The 23,959-nt window shown below is 42.8% G+C and overlaps 1 long non-coding RNA gene across 1 annotated transcript in view; it reads left to right on the top strand.

Annotated features, from left to right (window-relative positions):
* The first annotated feature begins 1,679 nt into the window (after positions 1-1,679).
* LOC148136467 (uncharacterized) overlaps positions 1,680-23,959 on the top strand; it is a 58,923-nt gene continuing 36,643 nt past the window's right edge. Inside the window, exon 1 of the long non-coding RNA XR_015754393.1 lies at positions 1,680-1,853. This is a non-coding gene — a long non-coding RNA (uncharacterized LOC148136467). The remainder of the gene's footprint in view (positions 1,854-23,959) is intronic.

Genomic DNA, 23,959 nt, shown 5'->3' with positions numbered 1-23,959 from the left:
AACCATTGTCATACAACAGCACTAAATAAAAAAATTCCCTTACCTCCTCTCTGTCTCTCTCTCTCTCTCTCTCTCACACACACACAAATCAGGAAAATAGATAATACACAGAGATAGAAAAATATAGAAAATCAGCTCAGTGGTCTTTGCTTCCCAATTTTGATGTTGAGATGATCTATCTTCAGCTCATCAGGTCATAGAATCATAGAGATGTACAGCATAGAAACAGACGCTTCGGTCCAACATACCCATGCTGACCCATCTGAAATTAATCTATCCCCAATTGCCAGCACCCGGCCCATATCCCTCGAAACCCTTCCTATTCATAGACCCATTCAGATGCCTTTTAAATATTGTTATTATGCCAACCTCCACCACTTCCTCTGGCAGCTCTTTCCATACAAGCACCACCCTCTGTGTGAAAAAGTTGCCCCTCAGGCCCCTTTTAATTCTTTTCACTCTCAACTTAAACATAGGCCCTTTAGTTTTGGATTATCCTACACTGGGGAAAAGACCTTGACTATTCACCCTATCCATTCCCCTCATGATTTTATAAACCTCCATAAACCTCTGCCTCCAATACACCAGAGAAAATAGCCCCAGCCTATTCAGCCTCTCCCTGTAACTCAAACCTACTGATCCTGGTAACATTATTGCTGCACTCTTTCAAGTCTCTGATAGCAAGGAGAGCAGAATTGAATCTTGCTGTTCAGTTGTTTTCTCTGGAATGTGTACTGAATTCCTCGCTGTGAAATTATGCAAGCCATCCTGCTAATTTCCTGTTTTGAAAAACAGTCCTTTCCCCATGTATTCTATAATCTTTAAAAACAAAATAAAAATACTTGGTTCTTACATAAGAATGTTTAAATTTGTATGGGCATGAATGAAATTCGAAGGAAAGAATGTGGAGTATTCTTCATGCCATTTGAAGAAGGATCTTAACCAACTGCAATATGGAAATGGCATGTTGGCAAAATCAGAGGATGTTGATGGGTCGGGTGCATGAGAGATATGTATCACAGTCGGAAGAGGTTTCATTGGACTCTAATACAGTAAAAACTGTGTTCTTGACACAAATGAATTAGTTCCTGAAATCTACAGGCATAGCTTTTGAAACTTAAGGAAACAGCCTGGGTAGATCCAACTCGATTTTGAAAGGGTTAAGCAAAGTAATTTTGACACAAAAACAGAAATTTCTGGCGAAAGTCAACAACACTTATGAGGAGAAATCAGAGTAAATATTTCAAATTCAGTGACTTTTCATCATAACTCAGAAGGTTCAGTTGAGGAGTCACCAGATTCAAAAAAGTGAACTTGGGTTTCTCCTCACAGATGCGACGAGACCTGTTGAATTTCACTAGCAATTTCCGCTTTCATTTCAGATCTCCAGCAACCTCAGTTTTATTTCAAAGTAGTTTTAATTTTTGATACAGCCTGCGGAATAAATGTCATGTATGAATCTTTCAGAGAAATTATTATCTTAGAAGGAATTAAAAATTCTCAATCTGCGATAATTTGAACTCAGGTTGAAAACTCAAGGGTTACATCAGTGGGAGAGTGACAGGAGGGCAAATGGCCAAATTAAACAAGAGACAGCTGGGAATGCTTGAGGAATTCTTTCTCAAGCTAGAAAGTGTTGAAGTGAATCATCAACCTAAGTATTTCCACTCTAACAAAGTGGGGCACTTTCAGTGAGGATTCTCAGTGTTTTGTGGGACATTATCTCCTGTGCTTCATAAGGGTGGATGTCAAACAGGAGCCTGGAAGAAAAATACAACACAATAAACTGCAGCTTTAATTACAACAATGAGGCAGAGGTTTAACACTGTTTTGAATGAAGGCAAGTCTATAAGGTAGGTGAAAGATAAGGACTGTTGTCAAAAGTGATCATTTCTTTAAATGATATAGCTAAGCTCATAAATATATTCAGGGATATAGTTGCTGCTCAAACTATTTTGCTGGAGGAAGATGCAAATTTTCCTCCTGAAAGTGTATTGAAACCTAACACATTCTAATAAATGGAATTAGTTGAGAATATGTACCGGTTACTTTTCATAAGGTTAACTTGGAAAGTGTCTTATAGTCTGGAACAGTGACAGTTGGAATTGTTCAGAATTTGCCTTAGTCCTATGTAATAGCTTGGCGAGTCCAGTTGAGTTACAGTCAGTCCTGTAAGCTCTTCAGCAACCTTCTAACGCACAGAACACTGATTACAGTTCCTTAGTACAGTGAGAACATCAGAACATAAGAACCAGGAGCAGACGTAGGCCATTCAGCCCCTCGAGGTGTCATCTCAGGTTCTACCCCATTTTCCAGTCCACTCCCCATAATCCTTCAACTAATTATTAATTAAAAATCTGGCTTTCTCCTCCTGTACTGTGAATTCTGGTCACCACACTGCCAGGAGGATGGGATTGCACTGCAGAGGGTGTGGAGGGTATTCCCTGGGATGGAGTGTCTCAGTTATGAGGAGAGACTGGATAGGCTGGGTGTGTTTCCCTTGGAGCAGAGGAGGCTGGGGGATCTGATTGGAATATGCCAAATTATGAGAGGCCCAGACAGAGTAGATTGTGGGAATTTCTTTCCCATGGCATTGGTTGAAGGTGAGGAGTAGGCAGTTTAGGGGAGATCTGAGAAAATATTCTTTTTACCCAGAGGGTGGTAGAAATATGGAACATGCTGCCTGAGAGGGTGGTGGAGGCAGGTACTCTTGCAACTTTTAAGAAGCATTGGGACAAGCACTTAAAATGCCAGGGTCCAGTAGGCTATTGAACAAGTGCAGGTAAATGGGATTAATGTGGGCAGTACGCTGGCTCAGTGGTTAGCACTGCTGCCTCACAGCATCAGGGACCCGGGTTCAATTTCAGCCTCAGGCGACTATCTGTGTGGAGTTTGCACATTTTCCCCATCTCTGTGTGGGTTTCCTGCAGGTACTCTGGTTTCCTCCCACAGTCAAAAGATGTGTAGTTGAGAGTGGATTCGCCATGCTAAATTTCCCATTGTGTTCAGGGATGTGTAGGTTAAGTGCATTAGTCAGGAGTAAATATAGGATAGGGAAGTGGGTCGGGGTGGGATACTCTTTGGAAGTTTGGTTGAATATTGGGCCAGATGACCCTGTGATTGATGATGATGTTCTATGATAATATAGCTTGAGTTTGTTGCTCAGCATTGACATGGTGGGCCAAAAGTTCTGTTTCTGTGCTGTGTGACTCCATGACTCTAAATTTCCTCAATGTCCCTGCATCCACTGCCTTCTGGGGTAGTAAATTCAACAGCTTCATTACCCCCTTATTCTGAACCTCTGACTGCTTTTTCTAGATTGTCCCAAAAGAGGAAACATCGAGTCCATCAGTTCTGACCAGGAGTTCCTCAAACAACCAACACTTATTCCAGATGTGATCACTATGAACCATACTGGGGTTCACCAGCTCTTACATCATGCTATATCACCTGGCCCTGCATCTCTATTTTGTTTACTTTGTACTTAATTTTTAAAAAATCCTACAAAATCTGCAAAATAATTCTCCTATTTACCTCTAATCTGAAATAAACTTATGACAGATATAGTCAAATTGCTCCAACCGATGAACTAATCGTTTCATGTGATGTCATTTATTTATGTGGGTCCCTGATCCTGGGCTTCAGTTTATCCAAAACCTTCCAAACCATTAGCCAAAAAAAAAATTGAAAACAGCATCTCTTTCCCTTTGCACTGAATTCCCACGGTATGACACACTCACTCCTGCTGGACCTCACTTTAGACGTTCCTTCTCCCAGCTGCTTGTCCGAAGTGCACTTTTAACAGCCCCTTCCTTAAGAAGAGCTGGGGATGACTCACATTAGTGCAACTTTTTCCATCTAAAGTTCTTCTATTCGTCTCTCCTCAGGGTCAAAATAGAATGTGACTGTTAAAATCAGATCTACATTGTATAAACCATCATGAACAGTGTTATGCCTCACTGGGGCAGTGTGCTAGGAATGAAGTCCCGCTATTCCCTGAGTCATCAGAAAAGTTAAAGATTTTATGAAGTGTGCCAAGTGTGCCATTTACATGACTTTCGGACACAGGTCTATAGAAAACTGTATTGAACACGGTTTAATTCCATAGCTTCCTGAAAGTGGCCACGCTAGTAGATTGGGTGGTAAAGAAGGTTATGGCATGCTTGCCTTAATTGATTGGAGAACTGAGTACATGAGTCAGGATGCTGTGTTGCAGCTTTATAAGACTTTGGTTGGGCTACACTTAAAGTATTGTGTTTGTTCCTGGTCGCCACATTACAGGAAGGATGTGGAGGATTTGGAGAGCGTGCAGAGGAGGTTTACCAGGATGCTGCCTGGATCAGAGGGGCGTGAGCTACAAGGAGAGACTAGAAAAACTCAAGGTGTTTTCTCTTGAGTGGCGGAGGCTGAGGGGAGACTTGATGGAAGTTTAGAAAATGATGAGATGTAGAGATAAATTTGACGGTCAGTATCTTTATCCTCCAGCTTTGAAATGTCTAATACAGCTGGTTCTGCTACAATGCGAGTTTCTTCAATACAAATTGGCTTTAATGCGATTGAAAAATTAAGATGGTTATTTGTAGAACATGACCTTTCCCTAGCCATAGCCATAACACGATTCTAGCCCCATTAATTTAAATGGTGTGGATATTACACAATGTTCTTACAACACAAGATCACAAGAGAATGCAACTATGGCGTTATATCAGAACCAACTGTAATAGAGGGCATGCATTTAAAGTGAGGGGGGAAACTCAAAGGAGATGTGAGTGGCAGAGTTTTTACACAGAGAGTGGTCGGAGTCTGGAATGCATTGCCAGAGGTGGTGGTAGAGATAGATACAATAAGTGCATTTAAGGGACTTTTAGGTAAGTACATGAATCTGCAAGGAATGATCGAATATGGATCAAGGGCGAGAAGAAGGGGTTAATTTCATTTGGTGTCATGCTTGGCACAACATTGTAGGCCGAAGGACCTATTCGTCTACTGTATAGTTCGAGGAATTACTTTTAGAGTGTAGCTACAGGTAAACAGTTATCATACTGATGGCATCTAACAGTAATAATTAAAACGCTACTCCCCTTATAAACATTCCCTTGCAGACACAGTCAGATGTCAGACAATGCCAGGTTAGAGTCCAACAGGTTTATTTGAAATAAACCTGTTGGACTGCTCCATCATCACTCCATCCTGACGAAAGGGCAGTGCTCTGAAAGCTTGCAATTTTTAATAAACCTATAACCTGGTGTCGTGTGGCTTCTGCCTTTGTCCAACTCCACTCCAACACTGGAACCATCACATTATTATTGTACACACAAATAGACAGGCAAACAAACAAACAATCAGAGCGAAATAGGTTATGGGCGGAGGGGTAAACTCAAAAGACAGTTCAGGAGCTTTTCTCACATTCTGAGCTTGAGATGGTCCCCTCTGATTTGTCTGTGAACCAGCATGTTGCTTCAGTTGTTTTTACATTGCTTCCAGTTTTCAATGGTTCGTAAGACACAGAAACTGATTGGTTCACTCATACAAAGTCACTACTTACATCAATAGTTTAAGGAAAGTTAAGCTGGTTTTCTTTGGTTATAACGTTAGTTTTAGCAGAGAACAGAAAGACTGCCCATGAGCTGGGCAGAATTAAACACTTCTCTCTTTCTCTGTAACTTATTCCCAGGTCCAAAACTTTTCAGTTGCCTGAGAACTTATCACACAGTTGTTAACAGGCAAAATGTCTCTGTCATCGATAACTGGTCAGTAGACCATAGGCCAATTGTTCTAGAGCAGATTGTCACCCCTCTGATAATTAAGACCAAAACACCTCGCTCAAAGGTAGAAGACAGAGGGTGGTGGAGGAGGGTTGTTTTTCAGACTGGAGGCCTGTGATCAGTGGAATGCCACAAGGATCAGTGTTGGGCCCTCTACTTTTTGTCATTTACATAAATGATTTGGATGCGAGCATAAGAGGTACAGTTAGTAAGTTTGCAGATGACACCAAAATTGGAGGTGGAATGGACAGCGAAGAGGGTTACCTCAGATTACAACAGGATCTGGACCAGATGGGCCAATGGGCTGAGAAGTGGCAGATGGAGTTTAATTCAGATAAATGCGAGGTGCTGCATTTTGGGAAAGCAAATCTTAGGAGGGCTTATACATTTAATGGTAAGGTCCTAGGGAGTGCTGCTGAACAAAGAGGCCTTGGAGTGCAGGTTCATAGCTCCTTGAAAGTGGAGTCCCAGGTAGATAGGATAGTGAAGAAGGTGTTTGGTATGCTTTCCTTTATTGGTCAGAGTATTGAGTACAGGAGTTGGGAGGTTATGTTGCGGCTGTACAGGATATTGGTTAGGCCACTGTTGGAGTATTGCGTGCAATTTTGGTCTCCTTCCTATCGGAAAGATGTTGTGAAACTTGAATGGGTTCAGAAAAGATTTACAAGAATGTTGCCAGGGTTGGAGGATCTGAGCTACAGGGAGAGTCTGAACAGGCTGGGGCTGTTTTCTCTGGAACGTCAGAGGTTGAGGGGTGACCTTATAGAGGTTTACAAAATTATGAGGGTTATGGATAGGATAAATAGACAAAGTCTTTTCCCTGGGGTCAGGGAGTCCAGAACTAGAGGGTATAGGTTTAGGGTGAGAGGGTAAAGTTATAAAAGTGACCTAAGGGGCATTTTTTTCACAAAGAGGGTGGTACGTGTATGGAATGAGCTGCCAGAGGATGTGGTGGAGGCTGGTACAATTGCAACGTTTAAGAGGCATTTGGATGGGTATATGAATAGGACGGGTTTGGAGGGATATGGGCCGGGTGCTGGCAGGTGGGACTAGATTGGGTTGGGATATCTGGTCGGCATGGATGGGTTGGACCGAAGGGTCTGTTTCCATGCTGTACATCTCTATGACTCTATGACCTAGAGAAGCTCACCTCACCTCGCCTTGCTTCATAATCTGATAAAGAAGTGGTGTACCCTACCTCTTACCGCAATCTGTTGTAAAGGAGTGGTTAAATGAAATAGAATCCTTTCACCTACTTTATAATTAACAACTAAAAATTTATTTATCTAACTCCAACAGTGAACAAGTTGGCAGAATTACTAACAAACCAAACAATCTCTCTCTAATTACCTGTTTCTGAATAAAACAAGATTCCAATACTATGCTATTCCATTCACACAGGTCCCACTTAGATTAATCTAAGTAATCAGAAAACAATAAATTAAAACTTAGTCTCTCAAAGTTCACGCAGAATGTGTCTTCCAAAATTTCCTCTATCTGAAGTGGCATCTTATTCGTTTCCTCTGTAATTTCTTTTGTCTCGAATATTACCTAAAAGTGCTGTGGTACGTCTTATAAATAGATAGTGCTTTTTAAAGGGTGTGTGGAAATTTCTTGTGAGAGCAATTGACAAAGAGACGAAGGTCAGTGAGGTCCTGGAAACAATCGTTGTCACAAAAGAAGTAGTATTGGGCAAGCTAATGGAGCTAAGGGTAGACAAGTCTCCTGGCACTGATGGAATGCATCCCAGGATACTAAAAGAGATGGGAGGAGAAATAACAAATGGACTTGTGGGAATTTTCCAAAATTTGCTGGATTTTGGGACAGTTCCAGCAGATTGGAAAACAGCAAATGTGACACCATTGTTTAATAAAGGAGGTAGATGAAAGATGGAAATTATCACCGGTTGGCTTAACGTCTGCAGTGGGGAACATGCTTGAATCTATTACCAAGGAAGAAATAGTAAGACATCCGATAGAAACTTTCCCATTGCAGATGCAGCATGGATCCATGAAAGGCAGATCATCCTTAACTAACCTACTAGAATTCTATGAGGATATTATCAGCTTGGTAGATAATGGGGACCAGTAGATGTGGTGTACATAGATTTCCAAAAGACATTCAACAAAATGCCACACAAAATGCTGCTGCATAAGATAGAGATGCATGGTGTTACAGGTTTGGATAGAGGATTGGTTAACTAAAAGGAAGCAAAGAGTGGAGATAAATGAGTGTTGACAATCAGTGAGTAGCGGTGTGTCTCAGAGATCAGTGTTAGGACCACAATTATTCACAATTTATAGAGATGATTTGGCATTGGGGACAACACATTGTGTTAAAGTTTGCAGATGACATGAAGATGAGTGGCAGAGCAAAGTGTGCAGAGAAACACAGATACTTTAAGTGAGAGGGCAAAGGTCTGGCAGATGGAATGCAATGTGAATAAATGTGAAGTCATCCATTTTGGTAGGAATAACAGTAAAAAGGGCTAATACTTGAATGGTAAAAAGTTGCAGCATGCTGCTGTGCAGAGGGACCTGGGTGTCCTTGTACATGAATCACAGAAGGTTGGTCAGCCGGTACAACAGGTAATTAGAAAGGCAATTCGCTAAAGGGATTGAGTTTAAAAGCAGAGAGGTTATGTGGCAGCTGTATAGGGTGCTGGTGAGGCCACACCTGGAGAATTGTGCAGTTTTGGTCTCCTTCCTTGAGAAAGGGTGTCCTGGCACTGGAGGGGGCACAGAGGAGGTTCACGAGGTTGATTCCAGAGTTGAGGCTTATTTGGACTGGATAGACTGGGATTATATTTATTGGAAATTAGAAGAATGAGGAGGGGATCTTGTAGAAACAAAAAAAATTATGAAGGGAATAGATAGGATAGAAGTAAAGAGGATGTTTCCACAGATGGGTGAAACCAGGACAAGAGGGCATAGCCTCAAAATTGAGAAGTGAATTGAGAAGGAACTTCTTCACCCAGAGGGCTGTGAATCTGTGGAATTCCCTGCCCCAGTGAAGTAGTCGATGCTACTTCAGTAAATGTTTCTAAAGCTAAGATAAATAATTTTTTGAATAGCAAAGGAATTAAGGGATACAATGAGAGAACGGTAAATGGAGCTGAGGCCATGAAAAGATCAACCATGATCCTATTGAATGGTGGAGTAGGCTCGGAGGGCCAGATGGCCTACTCTTGCTCCTAGGCCTTATGTTCTTGTGAGAGCCTGGTATTTATTTCTCAGATGGTGGGTTTGCTCTCTCTCTTCAGACAGTTGGCTTTCCCTTTCGATTTTCAAAAACCCCTTTCTTTATATCTCCATGACACATCATACCTATTGTTATAATATGATTGGTTTCAGGTTGTCAGCACCATCAGTTTTAAATTAAATTGGCTTTGAATCGTGGAGTGTTTGGTTTAAATTAATTGGCTGAGTCCTGCTTGTTGCGAAAACATCAAAAAAGACTGCTGTTTTGCCTGCCAACGGTAAGGCCATTTGTTTTGCTTGTTTCAACTTTGGGGCTCTCTGTCCAATGCTTGCAAACCCAAGCACAGTCTCTTAAAGGGACTGCGCACTGCTTTTCAATTCCCGAGTATTGGACACAGCTTCTTGTTTCCAATACAAGCTGCCTTCACATTGTGTCTGAGTTCTCACTCATCTGCAGCTCAGACTTCAGTTACTGCTTGTTCAAACAATTGTTTAAATGATGCGTGATATGGTTGTCCTGTTGTATCCTTTCATACATATACCACCATTTCAAAGGCTGGTTTTAAAACTGCTCTTTCTCATTTCAGTCCAAGACAACATATTTTTTCCCTGATTACGCAGCATGTTTTCCAACATGTAGAGATGCTGGTGTTGTACTGGGGTGGACAAAGTTAAAAATCACACAACATCAGGTTATAATCCAACAGGTTTAGTTGGAAGCACTAGCTTTCAGAGCGACACTCCTTCGTCAAATAGCTAGTGGGGCAGGATCATATGACACAGAATTTATAGTGCAGGTAGAAAATCCTTTATCTGAACATCCAAAAACCGAAAAGCTCCGAAATCCGAAGGGTTTTTGTGAATTTTTTTTCTCATTCGCAAGGTCTTTTGGCGTGCAAACAGTTAACCCAAGTTGACACCCACTCGATGCGTGTCACTCAGGCGCGATGTGGAGGGGTGTGGCCAAGCACCAACCAGCCTGTTCTTACTTAGAAGTCTGCTCCTCTGGTAAGACTTTTTAAGATTTCACCATTAAAGTTTCACTTATTCTGAAAACCAAAAAATTCCAAATTCCGATAAACAGCTGGACCCGAGCATTTCGGGTAAAGGATTGTCTGCTTGTAAAAGATTATAAACTCGTACAACTGATACAATATATTGAACAAACCGACATTGCTGTTAAGTCTTCAATCACTTAGAATGCGAAATGCAGGTTTTGATTCATTAATATGTAAATCCCAGAAATTCTTTCAAGTCACAGCCCTGAGATAACTGAAGGGCTTATAAAAAACCTCACAGGCGTATACTCCGTCACACTCACGTGCACACACACACTCTTTCTCTCCCTCACACACACACACATCGATGGGGGTGAAGGTGCATTTGAAGGTACGTTCTATTCTGTTCAAAAAGCACACAATCTGGAGGCAGTCAGTCCATGTGACATTTTATAAATTCCTACTTTGGAAATAGAACCAGTCCGACTCAAGATTGGGATACAGACAGACTCTCACCACACACTTTTAATGCACTGTCTGAACTGAGATGTCATTTTTCTTTATAAAACATTAACTTATCTCAGGAATGTGAATTGAAAGAAGTTCTGGGATTTACATATTAATGAATCGAAACCTACAACCCATTCTAAGTGATTAAAGTTTAACAGCAATCTAAGTTTGTTCAATACATCGCTTCAGTTGTGTGGTTCTATGATCTGTTACTATAAATTCTGTGTCCTATGATCCTGCTCCACTAGCTACCTAATGAAGGAGAGTGCTCCAAAAGCTCATATTTCCAAATAAACTATAATCTGATGTGTGATTTTTAACTTTGCTTTCCAACAGATATTCCCCCTAAAGTTGTCTGACACTTTATTCTCCTGCTAAGACCTTCCCCCCAATCCCTTCTCATTGCCCCTCCTGGAATCTGTTTGGTCTTGGCTCACGCTCCCCAATCATGCTCAATGCCACTCTTATCTAGACTTAACTGGTTTGCAAATAAACCATCAACATATACTTCAGTACCAGCCAGATCACTCTCTGTACAGTATTGGAACTTTGAACAAATATAGGAAAGCAAAATTCATTGAATTGTAGCAGCATCCAGAATAAGGTTTCTAACCATAACCTGCAAATAGGTAGCAATTCCTCTTTTGGACTTAAAGGACCTCATAGTGCCTGATGGACTGCTGAAGCAAGTCTAATTTTCCTTCTCATGTTCAGCTAAGTAATTGAAGTCAAAACTTCAAAACATATCCACCTTTTTGCTAAATCTTCAATGTATTACATACTTTCCAAAATGTGCAATTGAAAGGTGAGCTCACTTTACAGAGGATGTATAATTCGTTCCATCTATCCAGTACCAGTCACCTTCTGAGACTGTATCAGAGAGTCCAATCCAGTAATTTTTGGTCACAAGCCATTTTTTCACAAACGCCTACCATATAAATAAAAGCATTTTATTAGAACATGGAACAACAAGGATTTCAGCAATACTGTTGGCAAATTTTCTACTTCCATTATCCTTGACGAATGCCAAAACCCCTTTGATATTAAACCGGCTGCTCTCCATCATCAAATGTGCAGAGAATGCAGTTTTAGCTTTGCTCATTTTGTAGTATTTTAGACTGACTTCTGAAGATGAGAGTTCATGATCCAGGGCTCAGTACACAATTAAAGGAGGCTTTTCAAATAGGCATTGCAGAGTGCTGCATTTAAATGAAATGTTATCACAGTGGTTACCTTAATTATTTTTCTTTATTCATTCTTGGGATGAGTGCATCGCTGGCAAGGCAGCATTTAGAGGGCAGTTAAGAATCAACCACATTGCTGTGGGTGTGGAGTCACATATAGGCCAGACTACATAAGGATCAGAGGCAAAAAAACTGCAGATGCTGGAATTCAAAGTAGACAGGCAGGAGGCTGGAAGAACACAGCAAGCCAGGCAGCATTAGGAAGGGAAGAAGTCAACGTTTTGAGTGTAACCCTTCTTCAGGACTGTAGTTTCCTTCCTTAAAGGAGATTGATTCATAATCTAGAGAGTTTAAGATTAAATTCCTCCTTGGTATTTTGAGAATTTGAATCTATTTTAAAATATCTGGAAATAAGATGTTACCATTAGTAAAAGTGACCTTGAAGCTCGTTAAAAACCGATGATTGATGATTGTTAAAAATGGTTTGCTCAAATTTCATCGGAAGCCCAAGGAAGGAAGCTCAGCAAAGCATGTTGTAAATGTTGAACAGGAATCTTTCATTTGTTTGGGAGAACTGGAACAGTTTGAGGCCTAAATACAGTGAATCTTTTTAGTGTTTTCAAAGCATTTGTCACACACAAAATGTTCTTTGACCAAAGAGAGGACAGTCCATTGTGGATTTAATGAGCCAGACAAGTAACCGACCTCCATGACTGAATTTGACATGAGACGTGAAGGGGAGAAGAAAGTTGAAGTAACAATGGATTGGAATTCAGGTTCGGCAGAATCTGAGGGGAGATGACAGAAGTTAACGATACCAGACTGGGGAGGACCGTGAATGGATATAATTAAAGATGAATGTGTTCGGGACAAGTAAGTATTTCCTTTCTATTTGTTCATTCTTTGGATGAAGCTATCCCTGGGAAGAATAAAAAGTATTTCCTATCCTAAAGCACCCTTGAGAAGATTAACAAAAGCTTCCTTCCTGTAATGCAGCAGTTTGCACAATATATTGGATTCACAATATTTGTTAATAACTTGGCTAATAGCATAAAAAGTAAATTATCCAAATTTACTGACAAAACAAAATTGGGCAGCATTGTAGATAGTTTTAACAACAGCATAAAATTACAATAGGATTTTGAAGAGATTTGGTGAATAGGCAAAGCTGTAGATTTTAATGTAAGTGTGAGCAAAGGAGGGTGGATCATGGTATTTTTGACAAGGTACAATGGTAAATACAATGGATGGCTAATGACATTTGGGGGTTCAGATGCTTAACTCCTTTAAATGTCACAAAGAGGTACAGAAAATAGCCAAGAAGGCTGATGGAGTGCTGCCCTTCATACTAAAGGGCTGAAGGATAAGGATGTTTACATTAAGTAGCAGTTTCACAAAACCTTAGTTAGATCCCACTTAGAGTACTGTGAGCAAATCTGGGCAGGATAATATCTAGGCTTCAGGGATTAAGTTATAAGTAGGGATTAGACTAACTGGGCCATAATTCTCTAGAATTTAGAACGTAAGAGGTGATCTAATTGATGTTTTCAGGATATTAAAGGGGAAAGACAGGGTAGATTCAAATTGAAGGTTCTCAAACAAGGGTCACAGTTTTAGAATTAAGGCTGGGCCCTTCAGGAGACATCTCAGAAAACACTTTTCGATATGCAAAGAGTAGTGGAGGTTTAGAATTCTCTTCCTCAAAGAGCGGTTGATGCCAGTTCAGTTGGGGTTCATTTTAAATCTGCAGTGGACATATTTTATTCAGCAAGGATATCAAGGGATATGGACCACAGATCAGCCATGATTTTATTGAATGGGGGAGAAGACTCAAGGCTCTGAAGAGCCTACTCCTTCTTCCTATATTTTTATGTTCCTAGTCAGGATAGAGTTCCAGGATTTTGACTGGGCAGCACTGAAGGAATGGGGTTATATTTCAGAGTTTGGATGGTTTGTGATTATGTGGAGAACCTGTGGCTGGTAGTGTTCCATTGCATCTGCTGTCCTTTACCGTCCAGGCAGTGAAACCCGTGGGTTTGGAAGGTGGGATATAAGGAGTCTTCACTTGGTTATGGCATGTACCTTGTTGGTGGTATCACTAGGAGAAAGTGAGGACTGCAGATGCTGGAGAGTCAAAGTCGAAAAGTGCGGAGTTGGAAAAGCACAGCAGATAGGGCAGCATCTGAGGAGCAGGAGAGTCGATGTTTTGGGCATTAGCCATTCATCAGGCTTATCATTCCGAAACAGCGATTCTCCTGCTCCTTGGATGCTGCCTGACCTGCTGTGCTTTTCCAGTGCTGCACTTTTTGACTCTGGTGGTATGCACTGCAGATGGTTTGTGTTGGTGATAGAGGATGTCAGTGAAAACACAGGGGATAAGGTGCAGATCAATTGGGCTGTTTTGTCCTGGATGCAGTTGTTCCTATTTGAGTGTGGCTGGATGCACACTCGTCAAGGGAAGTGACAGCATTGAATAGCACTCCTGATTTGTGCCTTGCAGATGCCAACCTTGCCAAAGGTTGCCACATCATGTATGTTAGGAGCCATTGTGTAATTACTGACCCTTGGATGATGAAGGCATGGGATTCACCATTTGATGATATGAGTGGTAACCAGACAAAGCCTAATGACTGTTTTCATGGAATCACAGAAGTGTTGTAGTCTGAGCGAAGCCATGAGGCCATCGTGCTTGCATTGCCTTCCATAATCGACATTCATGAAATTAAAGGTCCCCAGATGGTACAATGAGTGAACAGTGAAGAGTTTCACTGAAGGAGATTTAGGATTTAAAGAATCCTCTAGCTATAGCAATGGGCAAACTGCTATGTCTGGAAGGAAGGAAGATTGTGACATAGTCATAATATCCATGGGCTAGTAATCCAGAACCCCAGACCGATGCCCTGGGGGGAAGTGGATTCAAATTCCACCATGGCAGATGGTAAAATTTGTATTTAATATTTTAGAAACCTGGAATGAAAAACTTGCCTTGTTATTTCTTGTGAGAACCCATCTGGTTCACTAACATTCTTTAGGGAAAGACATCCTTTCCCAGTCTGGCTTACATGGGATTCAACCATTACTTAGGCATTTAGGGATGGGCAGTAAATACTGGCCCAACTACACGCCACGAACAAAGTATTAAAGACCATCCTCAGAGAAGGACATCCAAGAGATGAAACATCATGCAGTGGAGAAATGGTTCAGAGACCAATCAAGGTCACTTTCAGAATCGAGGTCAACTATTCTCATGCCTAAGAGTTACCTGTCTTCCAATTCAACAGCAACATTGGGTGGTATTGTGATTCAGTAGTTAGCTGCCTCACAGCACCAAGGACCTGGGTTCAATTCCAGCCTCGGGTGACTGTATGAAGTTTGCACATTCTCCCCGTGTCTATGTGGATTTCCTCTGGATGCTCTGGTTCGTCCCACAGTCCAAAGATACCCATGTTGGGTGGATTGGCCATGCTAAATTGCCCATGGTGTCCGGAGATGTGACAATTACATGAATTAGTCATAGGAAATGCAGTGCAATAGGCTGGGGTTGGAGTATGTCTGGGTAGGATGCTCTTCAGAGAGTCAGTGTGGACTTGTTGGGCTGAATGGCCTATTTCCAAGCTTTAAGGATTTGATATGTTAGAATTGTGAAATCTCCAGGCCTCCTGAACTTATGAAGTCCAAGGCTGAGGGGTAGATCAGGTAGTGGTAAATGTAATCATTTTTAGGTATCCAGATGTGCGAACATTAACCCAAAGAAATAAAAGTTTGGGGAAGGGATACGTTCAGAAAGAGTTAATATTGAAGACTGCATTAAGCTCCATCCAATCAAATAATGCCAGACTGTACTGACTGGGGTAAAGGGAAGTCTAGCTTGAGATCACAGTGTGTAACACTCTGTGTCTGTTAGTCTTAGTTATTCTGTCTAACTTAGAGCTATTGCTATCATGCAGTTATCTACATCTTTTTAAGACAAATGCCTCTTCTCATTGAGACTCACTAGTGATTCATTATCTTCACTGTTATGCAGATATGCTGTTCGATCCAGTATAGGAAGAAGGATCGGAGGCAGTACTCCAGGCCAAGCATTCACTGGTAGCAATCGTTTCCACAGTAGATGCAACAACAATCTCTTACCTGTAACTTAGGCTTGTTAATAACAGCAAGATTGGCATCCAGTGATGCACAGGACCTCTGGGCCTCTGTCCAGTTCTTGCATTTCTAATGAAAAGTAATAACAGTTTTGCTGGAGTTGCCTCCAGTTTTCAGGACACTTCCGAAGCAGTTCTGTGAGGATATGTAAATAAATGTTTCAGCCAGCAGGGACATTCAGAACCTCATTATTCTCCTCGTTCACTGAGACTTTACCTAGTGTTGTTACAGCAGTAAAAACAATGACTGCAGATGCTGGAAACCAGATTCTGGATCAGTGGTGCTGGAAGAGCACAGCAATTCAGGCAGCATCCGAGGACAGGCAAAATCGACGTTTCGGGCAAAAGCCCTTCATCCTGATGTTGTTACAGTGTTAGTGTTGTTACAGACAATCTAGTATCTTGCCCAAAGATATGTTCAACACAGCATCTCACCCTCCAAAGATCTGATTATTGAATCTGAACTAAACCAGACCCAGTCGCCTTGCAGCACACACTAAGGCTGAGAAATCAGTCCACCCAACGCAATGGCTTGCTACTGAAGACCTGCAGGCCCCAATCCCAGAGGCAACTCACTACTCCCTGAAATCACTAGGATTGGCCGACCTTGCAGAGGTCAATCAGAGAGTAAAAACAAAGATTACTGGAAAAGCTCAGCAGGTCTGGCAGTATCTGTGGAGAGAAATCAGAGTTCACGTTCCAGTGACCCTTCCTCAGAGTACCTCACAGTTTCTTCAGTTTTCAACCAGAAAGTGACTGGGAGTCAGACAAGGAATGGAGAGAGATGGGAAGAGGAAACAATTAGCAGAGGGGAAAATCAGTGGGAAATGTGGAGGCATTGTGTGTAGATGGAGGGGGCTTGTGAGGAGAATGGGAAGGAGAAGGAGCAGGATGTTAGACAGTTAGGAGATGGGAAGGGTGATGTCCAGTCACTAACAACTTGCATTAAATTGCCAAGCTCTCTAATTTCTGAAGCAAGGTGGTTGAAGTGAATTATATTACAGCTGGAGTATATTGGGAGGTATATATAATAGAAAGATGGATTGACTGCTATTTCTTTATCGACAGTGGGCTCTGAAACCACAGCAGGTCACACTTTGTGCACCAGTACCTTCAGCCCATCCTCCCAGCACGATACAATGTCGAGGGAAATTGCTTCATTGAAGGTTGAATGGTGTGTGTAAGACAGTAGGAGATACTATTGGACCAAATGTCATAAGACTTTTTGAGATCTGTGGACAAAGCTGGGGTTTCCCAGGCCATTCTTACCCAATTTTGTACACCTAGTTCCACTTGTGGTTTGTCAGTTCTGATGATAAAAAGGACATGTTGTGCTGAATCCTCCCATCTATGGTCAAAATCCTTTTTTCCAAGCCAGATCAGACTAAAGGACTTGCCTCTGGTGGAGGTTAATGGGTGGTCTTTCAGTCTTTCCAAATCAAAGCAACATAAACCACAAGAGAAAAGAACATCTGGGGTGGCAGCAGAGAAGTGGACTGGCTGTTTTTTCTACAATTAGTGTCACATTCTGTGGGGGTTGGTTCACTCAGTCAGCTGGGCAGCTGGTTTGTGATGCAGCAACAACACGGCTTTAGTTCCTGCACAGGCTGAGATTAGTATGAAGGTCCTGCCTTCTTATTCTCTCCCCTCACCTCAGACACAAGGACCTTCACATTAAACTCACCCCCAATTCTCTCTCTCTTTCTCTCGCTAATGAGAGAGAAGGACTATGGTGACTGTGCCTTTTATTCTATGTTTTAAGGTCTTTAAACCACAGATACAGTGACAATGTGGGTTAGGAAGTAGGGTGGGTAGGAAAGTGAGAAAGGGTTCAGCATAGGTTCAGGTGGAGATAGAGTCAGGTGGAGGTAAAGCATTCCTGATGAAGGGATTATACCTGAAACATCGATTCTCCTGCTCCTTAGATGCTGTCTGACCTGCTGTGCTTTTCCAGCACCACACTCTCGACTCTGATCTCTAGCATCTGCAGACCTCACTTTCTCCTGGAGATAGTCAGGTCTGGTTGAGAGTAGTGTGAGTCTGGTAGTTGGTAAAATAACTCCACCAAGGCCTTTATTCCCTCACCAGGTCACCCTGACCCTCCTGTTTATATTTTTAAAAAATTAAATTAACCCCCACACTACCGCCTAACCGCAGTAGTGTTTATTTTTTCCCCCGCACCCATGGTGTGTTTGTGCAGGTGTGAGACACAGTGAGAGACACAAAGTGCACAAATCTTTATTCAATTTCCACCACCAGGAAGATAGGAAGGCACCCGAGTGGCCAGTGACAAACACTGCCCTTCACATCAAAGGGCAATGCTGTGTGATCAAACAGTGAAGGGGAGGGTAGGGACTAAATCAAAATAGAGTTGGAGGGAGAAATGATGCACTCCACTCCCTGCGGCGCCCACCTCTCCCTGAACAACTCCAGGGTGTTAGTCGACACCGCGTGCTCCTTCTCCAGAGACACCCGGGCTCTAATGTAACCGCGGAAGAGGGGCAGGCAGTCGGCCCTAACGACCCCCTCCACGGCCCGCTGCCTGGACCTGTTAATGGCCAGTTTGGCCAGGTCCAGGAGCAGACCCACGAGGAGGTGTTCAGACCTGCCCTCCCTACTCCGTACCAGGTGCCCAAAGATCAGGAGCGTGGGACTGAAGTGCAGCCAGAAACAGAGGAGGAGGTTTTTGAGAAAATCAAAAAGGGAGTGCAAATGCCCACACCCAATATACACGTGGTCCATGCACCCCTCCTGTTTATTTTTTTTTAAAACCCCCCCACACTACCGCCTAACCGTGGTAGTGCTTATTTTTTCCCCCACACCCATGGTGTGTGTGTGTGCAGGTGTGAGACACAGTGAAAGACACAAAGTGCACCAATCTTTATTCAATATCCACCACCAGGAAGATAGGAAAACACCCGGGTGGCCAGTGACAAACACTGCTCTTCACATCAAAGGGCAGTGCTGTGTGATCAAAACAGTGAAGGGGAGGGCAGGGACTAAATCAAAATAGAGTTGGCGGGAGAAATGATGCACTCCACTCCCTGCGGCGCCCACCTCTCCCTGAACAACTCCAGGGTGTTGGTGGACACCGCGTGCTACCCCTCCTGTTTATTTATTTATTTATTTTTTTATATTTTTTTCTTTTTTTTTCTTTTTTTTTTCTTTTTATTTTAACCCCCACACTACCGCCTAAGTGCGGTAGTGCTTATTTTATCCCCAGCACCCATGGTGTGTGTGCAGGTGTGAGACACAGTGAAAGACACAAAGTGCACGAATCTTTATTCAATTTCCACCACCAGGAAGATAGGAAAACACCCGGGTGGCCAGTGACAAGCACTGCCCTTCACATCAAGGGACAGTGCTGTGTGATCAAAACAGTGAAGGGGAGAGTTGGGACTAAATCAAAATAGAATTGGAGGGAGAAATGATGCACTCCACTCCCTGCGGCGCCCACCTCTAATGTCCCATTTATTTTTTTTTCTCTTTTTTTTTTAAGACACAAAGTGCACGAATCTTTATTCAATTTCCACCACCAGGAAGATAGGAAAACACCCGGGTGGCCAGTGACAAACACTGCCCTTCACATCAAAGGGCAGTGCTGTGTGATCAAAACAGTGAAGGGGAGGGCAGGGACTAAATCAAAATAGAGTTGGCGGGAGAAATGATGCACTCCACTCCCTGCGGCGCCCACCTCTCCCTGAACAACTCCAGGGTGTTGGTGGACACCGCGTGCTACCCCTCCTGTTTATTTTTTTTTCTCTTTTTTTTTCTTGTGATCAAAAACAGTGATGGATCTTCTGTTTATTTATTTTTTTCTTTTTATTTTTCTTTTTTTCCTTTAACCCCCACACTACCACCTAAGTGCGGTAGTGCTTTCCCCCATTTTTTTTTTTTTTTTTTCCCCAGCACCCATGGTGTGTGTGCAGGTGTGAGACACAGTGAAAGACACAAAGTGCACCAATCTTTATTCAATTTCCACCACCAGGAAGATAGGAAAACACCCGGGTGGCCAGTGACAAACACTGCCCTTCACATCAAAGGGCAGTGCTGTGTGATCAAAACAGTGAAGGGGAGGGCAGGGACTAAATCAAAATAGAGTTGGCGGGAGAAATGATGCACTCCACTCCCTGCGGCGCCCACCTCTCCCTGAACAACTCCAGGGTGTTGGTGGACACCGCGTGCTACCCCTCCTGTTTATATCTGTCAGCCAGAGGTCCCTGATTGGGCCAAGTTAACAGCCCCAATTAGGGAACTCCTATCCGATGGGTTCATTTGGGAGTTGTTCAGGGTAGACAGTCAATCCCATTTGGAGTCAGGTCAGAACACTGCCTGGACAAAGGGTTTGAATCCAGGGGGTCTCGCCTGGTCCATAATACTTTGCTCTAAGCCTGTGCCCTCAGATCCCTCCTCATTCTTCAAAATTCCATCGAATTTAATCCCTGACTCCTCAAATGTTCCTCATGTGTTAAACTTTTCATTCCTGGGATCTTTCTCGTAAACCTCCTCTGGAGCTGCTCCAGGGCTAGTACATCCTTCCTGAGATACAGGGCCCAAAATTGCTCACAATACTCTATGTGGACTGACCAGAGCCTTATAGATCCCCAGGAGTATGCCCTGCTTTTATATTCAAGTCCTCTTGAGATCAAATGACAACATTATATTTGTCTTCCTAATTACCAACTTAACCCTGCAGGTTTGCCTTAAGGAAATCCTGGATTAGAACTTCCAAGTCCTTTAGTATTTTAAAATTCTGAATTTTTTTTCCCCATTTAGAAAATACTATGTATCTACTCTTCCTATCAAAGTGCATGACCGCACACTTTCCCACATTATAGTCTATCTGCTCCTTCTTTGCCCAGTCTCCTAACCAGTCCAAATTTTTATGCAGCCTCCCTATCTCCTCAATGCTACCTGTCCCCCTACCTATCTTTGCATTGTCTGCATACTTAGCCAGAATGCCCTCAGGTCCTTCATCTAGATGGTTAATGTATAAATGTTGTGGTCCCAACACTGAGCCTTACGGAACACCACTAGTCACCTGAGAAGGACCTTTTTCTCCCCACTCTCTATCCATGCTACTGTAAATGGAAATCTGGGAGACATTTGGGGTTCGATTGGTGTCAGTGCAGTGGAGTGATGTCAGGCACCCAGAGTAGGGTTGGCTTTCTGTGGGAGTTCTTGTGGGGAGTTTGGGGTGGGTTGTTAGTTATAACATCACCTAGGAGTTAGAGCAGCTTTCAATCCCTCCTGCATTTCCTGGCTGACCATCCGGGGAAATGATTCGAAACTCTCCAAATTCTCTGACTCAAACTCAGGCCTGGGAAAGTGAAACTTCCTGCACAATTCTTGAGGAAGCAGCTGTGCCAAGAATTCCACAAGATCCTGGACAACTCCTGTTAACAACACTCTTCCTATTGAGTGATCAGAACACTTTAACTACAGTTAATGAGGAATTTCGATGCTCCATGGAGCTGAATAGGATTCTGCAGCTCTCATTCGGCTGAATCTTATCCTGATACCAATGTTCACAGCAGGGGGTGGCACAGTGGCTCAGTGGTTAGCACTGCTGCCTCACAGCAACAGGGACCCAGATTCGATTCAGCCTCTGGCAACTGTCTGTGTGGGTTTCCTCCGGGTGCTCCAGTTACCTCTCACAATCCAAAGCGGTGCAGGTTAGCATGGATTGGCCATGCTAAATTGCCCCATAGTGTTCACGGATATGTAGGTTAGGTGCAATAATCAGCCGTAAATATAAGGGAATGCGTCTGCATAGGGTTACTCTTTGTAGGGTTGTTGTGGCAAATCACCTGTTTCCACACCGTAGGGATTCTGTGATTTCACCTGGTTTTATAACTGAAGACCTCATTGATCCACATCAGAGATCATTAATACAATGTGTGGGACTGAGCCAGCCTGGGGAGGTGCTAGCAGGGTCCTGCTGCCTTGAGCAGCACACTGGTGAACCAAGTTTAGTTTCCTCTGGTAACAGCTTGTCCTCATTCTTGTCCTCATCAATAATAAACCTGCTTTACAGTTTTAAATAAACTAACCAGCAGAGTTAATCAATTGATGCATAACAATTGATTATTAGCCCACTCTCATGAACTTACCCATCCCAAATATTGTAGCAGCCCAAATACATAAAATGTGAATTCAAAATGTAGGATTGAAGATTTCCCAACAATCTTCACCCTGTTGTACTGAATAGGTGATATCCCAACAGGCCCAGCCTCACACAGGTCCATCTTCACCTAGCCTGATTCATTCCATGTGATTTTGAGAGACAGCTGAGAGCACTCAGTGCAGCAAAGGCTGCAGGAGCTGACAATATAACAACTGCAGCATTGAAGACCTGTCCTCTACAATTTTTCTTCAATTTAATTCAACTGTCCCAGGGATGCTCCAACATTGGGATCTCCTACCTGTGTTCTATAAGCGCTGAGGCTGCAGGAGAGAGGCAGTAATTTTACTCAACAATGTATGAGACAGAATTGAGGGGAGGGGATGGGACACGGTGGGTCTACATTGGAGGGATTAAGGCCTGACATCACACCACAAGGCAGAGCATGGAAATTTTAAAGGCCCTGCCCTCCTGTCCAGCTGAGGCAGAGTCCGGGAGGTTTCTATTTCACTCCAAGCAACTCAGCAAACTGTAACCATAAAAACACCAAAGCACAGTTCTGAAGAAGATCACTAGAAAAAAAATCTTAACCCTGCTTTCTGTCCACACATGCTACCAGACCTGTTGAGCTTTCCCAGCAATTTCTGTTTTTTTTGTTTTTAATCAGGATATTGTGGGTTGGATATAACTGCTTCACTCGTCACAAATGTCACTGTCCAGGGTCAGACTGGAATGACTAATTATACAGCACTATATCGGGCTTGAAGAACCGTTGGATTTAAATTCCTGACACAAACTAAACCTGGGTCATAACACTGAATGTTTACTCCAGTGACTCTCACTAACAGGACCATCCTGCTTTATATCATACACAGGTGGAGCTCCAACCCTCCTGAATCAAAAGGATTCCAGTCCAGTCTCAGGGTGAGTGCCAAGAGAATGATCAGAGCTTCTGACACGTTGGGGAACTCTCTGACATGTGGAGACATGATGATTGTTCAGACACACTCACCGTTACGTTGCAATTGGGCAAGATCCACCTTGAAGTCAGTTTCTAACATTTTCATGTCACTGGGCAGCTGTGTGACTGAAAAGGAAACAGATGATAATTCATACATCAGCATAAAGTTAAATAAGTCTCCCATATCCCACAGGGAGAAAATTACATGACAAACCTGTCTGTGTAGCTTGCCTTTAAGGACCACATGTGTGCACAATGTTGCTAGTCTCTGCTACTGATTCTGCTCTGGTATTCCAAGCTGCACATACACTCACACACACAATGGATTTGCTCTGTTGTGATGTCTGCTTTATAACGTATAACCTGCTTTACAGTTTTAAATAAACTAACCAACAGAGATAATCAATTGATGAGGAATAATTGATTATTTGTCCATTCTGTAAAACAAACCTATGAAATGTTGGAGCAGCCAAAATACATAAAATGTGAATTCAAATGCAGGCTTGAGGATTTCACAACAATCTTCACCCTGATGTACCAAGAGGGTGACATCCCAACAGGCCCATTCTCACACAGGTCCATCTTCACCTCATCCGATTCATTTCATGTGATTTTGAGAGACAGCCGAGAGCACTCAGTGCAGCAAAGGCTACAGGAGCTGACAATATAACAACTGCAGCACTGAAGACCTGTCCTCTACAATTTGTTTTCTACAATTCAATCCCACGGTCCCAGGGAAGCTACAACATTGGGATCACCTACCTGTGTTCTGTCAGTGCTGAGGGTGCAGGAGAGAGAGGCAGTAATGTTACTCAGTGAGGTAGTGAGACAGAACGGAGGGTAGGTGATGGGATACGGTGGGTCTACAGTGGAGGGATTAAGGCCTGACATCACATCACATGGCGGTGCATGGAAATTTCAAAGGCCCTGCCCTCCTGTCCAGCTGAGGGAGAGTCCGGGAGGTTTCTAATTCACTCCAAGCAACTCAGCAAACTCGATCCAGGACATAAAAACACTGAAACACTGTTCTGAAGAAGGGTCACTGGAACTAAAATATTAACCCTGCTTTCTC

The sequence above is a fragment of the Chiloscyllium plagiosum genome, unplaced genomic scaffold (assembly GCF_037043375.1).
Source record: "Chiloscyllium plagiosum isolate Xiang-an unplaced genomic scaffold, Cpla_swu_hap1 HiC_scaffold_45, whole genome shotgun sequence".
NCBI lineage: Eukaryota > Metazoa > Chordata > Chondrichthyes > Orectolobiformes > Hemiscylliidae > Chiloscyllium > Chiloscyllium plagiosum.
This window is presented reverse-complemented; position numbering and strand designations above follow the sequence as displayed.